We start from the raw sequence: 9,048 nt of genomic DNA, 5'->3' as shown, positions 1-9,048 counted from the left end.
GAAGATTATGGTTTAATCATCTTCTCCCCCCACCCCCCAGTTGAAGGGATTCAAAGCCATATGCTCCAGAAGAGTGCTGCAACCATCAGGCGAAAAAAATATTACCAAATGGATGCAAACATCCCATGAAAAGCCCCAGCTCATGCTTTTGCTAATCAGAATGAGCAGTTCATATACTGCCTATGCTCATTCCTCTGTTGATTAGCCCTGAGTACCTCCCTTGCAAAGGATGTTTTTGTAGGCTATTCTTCTAAGAGCAAAATGCCTCAAGTCACTCATCAATGAATCATCTTTTTAAGAGGACTTAATGTTTTTTTTTTTTTTTCTGACTCCATGATAAGGTATCTAGTAGCCTAATTTTGACCCCCTTAATTGTCCTAATGGGGCTTCTGATTTTATAGTGTTGTGATGTTTGATTTATACAGTTTAAATAACTTCTTTTCATCGCAACCTTAGCACGCAAAGCCCTCAAGAGAATCCTGCAGAGTGGAGATGAAAATGTATTCCCTGTGGCTATAAGGGAGTATAGTTTTTTAAATATGTCCTTTGGCTTTATGAATGCCTCCACAGGATAGAATTTTGTATGCATTACTCTGGTCAAAATCAAAAGGGATTCCACAGGAAAAAGTCTCATTTCTAAATTGAACGCATGAAAAATGAGTTCCGTCATTGCCTGAAAGGCTACTGTGTGATCTAAGCTTGTTGTTTACTTCTGTAATTGCCACATCATTAATTGCTAATTATCTTATCCTATGTTACATCTGTGGATGCTTGGTGGGAACCCTTAGTGTTTATGCATATATGCAGATCCTTTTAGCATTGGGGGGAGCTATTAACACTCTTACAATGATCAACGTTTTCTTTCACGGGAGGAATTTATTGCGCAGATTAAGTGCAATTATTATGGGTTTAGAAATGAAATGCCTAGGCACTGCTGGTATTTTCAGAGACTGGATACATGTCAAATTCCTGGCAAATATTTCCAAGCAACTCATTTGTGTCATTTCTTCCATTTATTTACTGCCATTGCAGTATCTGAGCTCTGCTGCTGACATCTAGGTTTTCATGTTCATGAGGCTTTTGCTTCACATCAATACATAAGAAAACTGAAAGTCAGCAAGACTGGCCAGCTTTCTACAAATCTCCCTTCCTTGCTCAGGCTCCTTACTCTGTTCCTGTTATCTTGTCAAATTTGTATTGAAAAATTTTGTCCTCATTCATACCAACAAAATTCAGTGGAGGCTGGAGTTTTATCCTTAGGCCTGAATGAGCATTTAGGAGCTAAAACCCAAAGTGCCACTGGAATTTTGCATGTTTGGATTTTACAAGGTATCTTGGTGCCATGGCAGAGTGAAAAATGAAAGTTCTGTCTCCATTCTGTTGATAGTGTGACTGCAGCAGGGTAGGGATTAGCCGAGGTATGTCTATATATGTTGCACATCAAAAGCAAAGGAGCCACAGAGGCACAGACTGAAGCCTATAGCTTGGGCACAAAACCAAAACACCTGCCCAGAATTTGGATAGATCAGAGCTGGTAGTTCAGGCATGTGGAACACAGATACTCTTGTATAGAGACAGCCAAAGAGCACGACTGAGTGCAGCATGTAACTTGCAGGAACACATATCACATCTCATGTAACTTTTGCTGGAACACTCACAAAGCTACTTGTGAGCACTTTGGTTCCTTCTGTTAATTCAACCCCGATTAACCTGAGAAGACTTGGGTTTTATTCCTGGTTCCGCCGTGTGCCATGGGGAAATCAATGTTGCTTCCCCGTGTCTCTGTTTCCCATCCTGTAAAATAGAATAATAAGACCTATCAAAAGTATTCCAAGAGCTAACAGGGGAAGGAAGTACAGACAGTAAAGTGCTGTTATTACTACTCCTTATCTACATTATATCTCTTCCTCCAAACACTGTTTTATACTGAAAAGAAATTCATCAGAAGTTCAGCATTATCCTTGGCCCATCATGTTTCTATGGTTACAGAGACTGTGTTTTTCATCTGTAGAAACTAGCAAGAATTTTCCCATTTTAAAAGACTGCTGTGCCCTGCCTTGCTGACCCTCCTTTATCAAGGACTGTTTTTTCTCATTTTGCCAGCCTCATCAAGCCCTGCACTGAAAGCACCTCTGAATCAGACTGCAGGACAAAGCATTTAAATACAAAACAGGCATTATTTGCAGTAATACCCAGAAATGTCATCACACACACACACACAAACACACACACACAAAAAAAAAAGAAATGTAGGAATGGATGTTAAACTTTATCCCTGAGGGCTTATCCAGTCTCCATTTCTCAGCAGACTGGGCAAGCCTTCACACAACGGAGGGAACACAATCCTCTTCCCACCTGTGGCTGTGTGCTTTGGCCTTCCTCTCAAGCCTGTTGCACAGCCCATGTCAGAGCCAAGCTGCTAAGCTTCATCTCAGATCCAAACCGTCTCGGAGATTTTCTCGTGTCATTTGATTTTCTCTGTAAAATTGGATATGATGCATATGCAGGAATACATATATTGATATAGAGTAGCAGTCCATGAGCGATATGCCTAAACACATACACACAAGCACCTTGACTACATGAACCTTTAGGAATCAGTACAGATCCCTTTTTCACCCCCACCATTCCCTTCTGTGATATGAAGTTATGCTTATAGATTACTCTTAAACTTGTCTCAAGCACAAGCTTGCAATTCCCTTAACATCCTCTTGAAATACTGCTTCTTTCCTCTTCTCTACCCCCTCTCCCCATGAAGAAAAGCAACCAGCCCTTCTCAGAAAAGAAACAAAGCCCTTCATGGGGTAACATCAGAATTTGGATGCAGCTGAGTTTCCTCCTCTTAATGTCCCCTTCCTGACCTGCATATTTTTCATTTGCATTCCTTTCCTTCAGACATCTGCAGGGTTGTATCTCTTGTAAATTACCACTTAATAACTCAAAGCCAGTTTGGTGCAGCGATCTGCCATGACTTCTTCACAGCATGCTTAATGGAGGATTTTGCGATAGCATAGAGAATAACCTGCACCAGTACTGTGAAAGGTGTTCAGTGTGCTCTTGAAATACCAGTACTGATGCTGGATGATGTATCTACCTCTCCTCCATTTAAGGGGAAAAACTGTAAGCTTCCCCTGGGCCAATCACGACCACAGGGCCCCAGCTTGCTGTCTTTGCTGCAAGTTTATCCATCTAGAATTGTCTGAATGTAAGCCTTGCTAATGTGATCTCAACCCTGAAACAGAAACCATTGCAGGTACTTTTGAAAAGATTATTTATTTATTTATTTATTCAGAATTCTTCGGGGGTTTCCACCCTCATTTTAAAAGCCCTTTACCTAAATAGTATTTCCCTGATCATATCCTTCTGTTTTACTGGACTACTGCTAAGTCCACAAGGAATGACTGGTGTATAAGAAACCTGCAAAAGGCACGTAAGAGAGAGGAACCAGTCAATGCCTATTCTCTGGAGTTCTGGCACACACAAGGGACAGAAAAGATACAAGTTGACAGAAAACCATTCTTTAAGAATTTTCTGGCTCTGTAAAGGGGGGTAATAGGATTTCTTTCTGCTGTCAGTATCAGGAGGTGCTGTACAACAAGTTGGGATGCATTCCTCTGCCAGCCTGGCCCAGAGGTACACCAGGAGGACAGACACTGAAGTGTGGGCTGGAAAGTGCTGAGCTGGAAACTGTGCAAGGCTGGCTGGATATGTCACCTCTCACACTGGCTCTGGAACAGGAGCTAAGGGTCTCCTTTCCTCAGATGGAGAACAGGGGTTTGGATTAAAATGTTTAACAAGAGCTTCATTCTTATGAAATAATCATAATCATAATCATTCAAATCTGATCTAAATGGGGGTCTGGAATTGTTAACATGTTAGGGTGTAGTCAGTCTGGTTGGGAAGGAATTAATCTTCTTAACAGCAGACCATATGGTTCTGTGTTATGGATTTGTGACTAAAATAGTGTTCATAACACACCAATACTCTGACTATTGCTGAAGAGTGCTTGCACAACATCAAGGCCTTCTCTGTTTCTCACTCCAGCCTGTTCTCCAGCGAGGAAGCTGGGGATGGGCAAGAAGCTGGGAACGGACACCACTGGGACAGCTGACCCCAACCAGCTGAAGGGAAATTACGTATCATGTAATGCCATGGTCAGCAATAAAAGTTTAAGGAAAGGAGGAGGAAAGGGAGATGTTCCCAGCTATGATTTCTTCCCAAGTGACTGGGCATCCAGTAATATGTTGGCTGTCTACATTTATTACTAGCCTAGTTGCTTTGAAAATCCTATTAAACATCAAAGCTGATTTGCCTGGAAGTCAGATGTCTTAATCTGAACTAGAGCTCTGAGGTTTCCATCACAGTCACTGGAGAGAAATTCACACTCTCTTACATTACTTATTGACTACACTCTGTTGAATACACAGGGAGCATGACTAGTTCAGATAGGGTCACTTGTATCAGGGATGTCTAGTTAGGTGAGATGAATTGACTTCTACTTCTGTTTCTTTTGTGACTCATTGTCTTTAGAATCAGGCTTGGCAGCTACATTTCATTACCAAAAGAAGCCTATTAGAAACCTCGCTTTGACTGAGTGTTAGGTATTGCTGTAAATGACATTTATTCTAGTAGCACATGTAGTTTTGAACTTTTAAAACTCTGTGCTAAGACAATGTACCAAAATAGAGCCTCCTTGCTCAAAGCAGTGAACATGGTTCAGCACTCCATCTCTGAACATAAGATTATAAAGACAGCTGTCCTGGGTCAGAAGAGGCATCCAACTATCTTAATATGCTTTATTTAGGAGTGCCTGAAAGCTGAAGCCTAGGAAAAACTATACAATAGAATAAGTAAATATCCATCCAACCTTCATTAGAGGAAATGGAGCTTTTCTCTAGTTCACTACAGGCAACTTCTCTGTATTAAAGAACTCTCACAGAACTTTTCTTCCATGAACCAACACAGACTCACCTTTAACTGATGATAAACTTTAGCTTCCACAATATCACCAACTAAGAACTTCTGGTCTAACTAGATATGAGTTGAAACACCTCTTCCTTTTGTTTGGTTTTGTACAAATCTTTACTGCGCAATTTCAATGCATATTTATTTGGAGTATGTTTGTGTGAATTCGCAGTGAAGCAAAGAGGAGTAATAGATCAATAGTCAGCATGCTGTTCCAAATGATTGGCACAAACGTTCAATTGAGCAGAACCTGGCACAACCCAGATGTCATGAATTTAAAAGGTATATCAAATAAAACAGACAAATAAGGGTTGTTCACTTTTTCATCTAGACTAGAGTTTAGAAATAACAGAAATACTTAATTATGCAAGAAGTCTTACCAGGGGTCGCACAATAATTAAACCCTAGTTTTCTACTATTGCTTTACTTTGTATCCCCAAATCCTTAAAATACTGCCGGGGCAGCTTGGAAAGCAGCCAGGACAGAACCTCCTGGGAAGGGACTTCGCAGAAGGAAAAAGGACTCTTCTGCTACAAACTTTCTGAGATGGGGAAGGATCTGTTTTACACAGTTGTGAAGGATGACAACCAACTACTCTTCTTTTTTTTTTTCCCACCAAAAATGCAGCCATGGAAAATTTATGATACAACACAACAATTTAGAAATGAGTTTTGGTCAAAACTGTACCAACTGTCAGCTTCACTGATATAATCATTAGTAATTAATTACTTTGTTCTAAATTGTTTTCCACTTTAAAATACACTTTTTTGTTGTTGTTATAACAAAGTTATAAGTCTATAGATTGAAGCTAAACAAAAGACGTCAATCAATTTTAGATTGAAAGAGTTGAAATATAACTACTTGTCTAGAATATGGACAAACTGTAACACCAAGGCCAAAATGTTTTTAAATGGTAAATTTTTATTCCTTTGGAGACTTTCAAGAAGGAGGTAATTTTCTGTAAAGTTCTGAGAAAAAGATCAATGAATCCCATTTTCACCTGACTGATGTAAATCAGCAGAGAAAGGCTGCCTTCTGTTGACATCCCTTTGCACCAGCTGTAACTGGGGGGCATGGCATTAGGACTGTGGTGGTTTCACACCAGTAGGTAGCTCAGCTCCACCACAACCACTCTCACTCCTCCTAAAAACAAAGGGGGAGAGAATACAATGAAAAAGGGCTCAAGGGTTGAGATAAGGACGGGGAGGTTGCTCAACAGTTACCACCACAGGCAAAACAGACTCAGCATAGGGAGATTAACATAATTTACTGCCTATCACAAGCAGCCCAGAGCAGTGAGAAACTAAACGCAAACTAAAAATATGCTCCCCCATCCACCCTCTTCCACCTCCTTCCCTTGAGAGGTGCAGGGGAAAGGAGATTGGGGGCTGCGGTCAGTCCCTGATGCTTCATCTCTGCCACTCCTTCTCCCTGCCCCTGCTCCCCGTGGGGTCCTTCCCACGGGATGCTGTCCTTCCCGAACTGAGCCTGCGGGGGCTGCCCACAGGCAGCAGCTCTTCGAGCACTGCTCCCACATGGCTCCGTACCACAGGCTCCATCCCCCAGGAGCAAACTGCTCCAGCACAGATCCCCCATGGGCTGCAGCTCCCCCCAACCCCCCTGCTCCTGCGTGGGCTCCTCTCCACGGGCTGCAGCTCCAGCCCGGGGCCTGCTCCTGCGGCTGCTCTCCATGGGCCACAGCCTCCTCCAGGCCACATCCACCTGCTCCACCAGTGGCTCCTCCACAGGCTGCAGCGTGGAGATCTGCTCCATGTAGGACCCATGGGCTGCAGGGGGACAGCCTGCTCCACCAGGGCCTCTTCGCAGGGGAGCTTCTGCTCCATGCCTGGAGCACCTCCTGCCCTCCTTCTGCACTGAACCTGGGGTCTGTCGTGTTGTTTCTCTCTCATTTTCTCACTCCTCTCTCCCAGCTGATGTTGTACAGCTTTTTGCATTTGAGCTGAAACTGGCTCTTATCTGACTGGGGCAGCTTCTGGATTCTTCTTATGGAATCCACACCTGCAGCCCTCCCACTTCCAAAACCTTTCCACATAAACCCAATACAAGGTCTAGGTATGGTTAAGATTCATTTTTATGCCTCACCAAAGGCTTAGATGCAGTTTTAATTAAAAACAAAATATAGTTTGACTATGAAGTGGTTGCCAATTCCTGCTTAATTATCACATTCACCAAATACTAGAGCTAGCTTGTCAGGGGGTTGAATTTTCTAACTGGAAAGAAGGAGACGAAATAGATAAGATGTCAATTACAGCAAACTGCAATTAAGATTATTGGCAGATGAAGACCCTTAGGGAACTGTAGTCCCACATAGCAGTAAACTTGATATTCAGAAGGTCCAACCTTGCACTAAAGAAGGGAATGAGTCATCTTATACAATATAAATTAATCATTTAAAATAAAAGTTTGAAAGAAAAGAAATAGGATAGAGAAATATTCACACAAAATCCTCTAATTCTTCCTTGTCACATTTCTAATCCGATCACAGGTTTTTTAACTAGATTCAGCATGGGTGATATAGGAGGTCCATCAGCTGTGTCCCAGGTCTATGCCAGTGGGACCTGGGTATGCTCCAGGCCATGAGGAAGCCTGAGCATGCAAGTCCCCCTGGATGCTACTGCTCCCCAGTGTATTGAGGGGACCTGCATGCTATTTGTGGGACTTGCATGTCAGGATTCACCGCAGCACACCCCTAGCTGAAAAGCCTAAAGCTGGTTTTGCCTTCTGTTATTATACCACAGGAAAAAGTCAGCTGACCTCTTATGTAGATTACCATAGCAGGAGAGACACCTGAGGACTGATATTGAAAATGATAGCGGAAAGGAGAGAGGCTTCCTGGGTTACTACCCTGTGTTGCAAATTAATTCAAAAATGCATGCGGCGAGAGAGAAAATAATGCTCTGATATTGATATTGAAGGCAATGTGGTGGCAATCTTTCCACCAGCCAGCGACCTTGTGCAGCAGCAGTTGTGTCAAGTGACAAGCATGAAAACAGGATTGTTTCAGCTCATATTTCCTCCCACTACATATCTCTTGAACAATAATGAGGCTGGGGAGAAAGGAAGCTATTGTAGTCCTAACAGTTATAATAAAACATTCACACCAGCGGATATGGTGAGGTTAAACTAGATGAGATACCTCAGTATTGCAAACAACATTTCTCCCCTTAATTCTGTAACCAGCACTGAGGCTTTGCCATGAGAGATATGCTGCACTGCCTTTGCATTTCTTATTCTGCAAGAGATGCGCAAGAGGAGCTCTACCCATTTTCCTCCCTATTAGCAGTGCCTAAGGGGTCATATAACTCAGAATACTCATATGGCAACCATATTCTCCCTCTTCTTTCAGCCTGGAGTTACATCAGGCTGTGCTTTAGTACTTTTTTATTCACTGAAGTCTCTTTTAAATCTAAGTAATCCATTTCCTTTCAGTATGCAGAGTCCTAGTTACTTACTCAGGGGATAGGAAAGAATTGTCATTCCTTTAGTCAGCAATAAAGCACAAGTACATTTCAGACAAAATTAGTGGGGTTTTATTGGGAATTCTACATTATCCTATGTTAGCTATGTTCCCAAATTTTTTACCCTACTTTTTTCTAGTGATGACACTGTGTTGACAGGGACCTTACAATTAAGTAGCATATATATACAGTATAATAAACCATATAGATAAACTACAAGAGATTTGAGTTCTCGTCTCATGCATCTGTAAAATTCATCACTGAATTAAACTAGCAAAAAATATATTTTTAGTGAAACATATGCTATAAAGAACATAGCCTGAGGTCCAGAAACAAGATGGACCATAGCACAGATAGTGCCATTTTTGGTTCAGAGAGGCAAGACATTGCCACTGTGTCATTTCTTCAGTGGTTACTTGAAAAAAAAAAACAGAGGGCTTAGCACCCTGTGAGTAGAAAAAATGAGAAAATTTGGCAATTATTCCTAATAGTTGTCAAGGATGACAGCTGCTTTTTTGCATACCTGGCACATTGTGACAGCCAGCATCCACTGCAGACAACAGGATTGTCCAGGTGACATCCACTTCCCTATCAGTCTTGGGCC

The 9,048-nt window shown here is 42.0% G+C and overlaps 1 long non-coding RNA gene across 1 annotated transcript; it reads right to left on the bottom strand.

Annotated features, from left to right (window-relative positions):
* Positions 1-310: 310 nt before the first annotated feature.
* LOC311430405 lies at positions 311-6,096 on the bottom strand. Its single transcript, XR_014688770.1, has 3 exons — positions 5,966-6,096; positions 2,356-2,478; positions 311-1,794 (listed from the first exon to the last, which is right to left on the bottom strand). It is a non-coding gene; the product is annotated as an uncharacterized lncRNA (long non-coding RNA).
* Between the last annotated feature and the right edge of the window lie 2,952 nt (positions 6,097-9,048).

This window comes from Aythya ferina (assembly GCF_964211825.1).
Source record: "Aythya ferina genome assembly, chromosome: 1".
NCBI lineage: Eukaryota > Metazoa > Chordata > Aves > Anseriformes > Anatidae > Aythya > Aythya ferina.
This window is presented reverse-complemented; position numbering and strand designations above follow the sequence as displayed.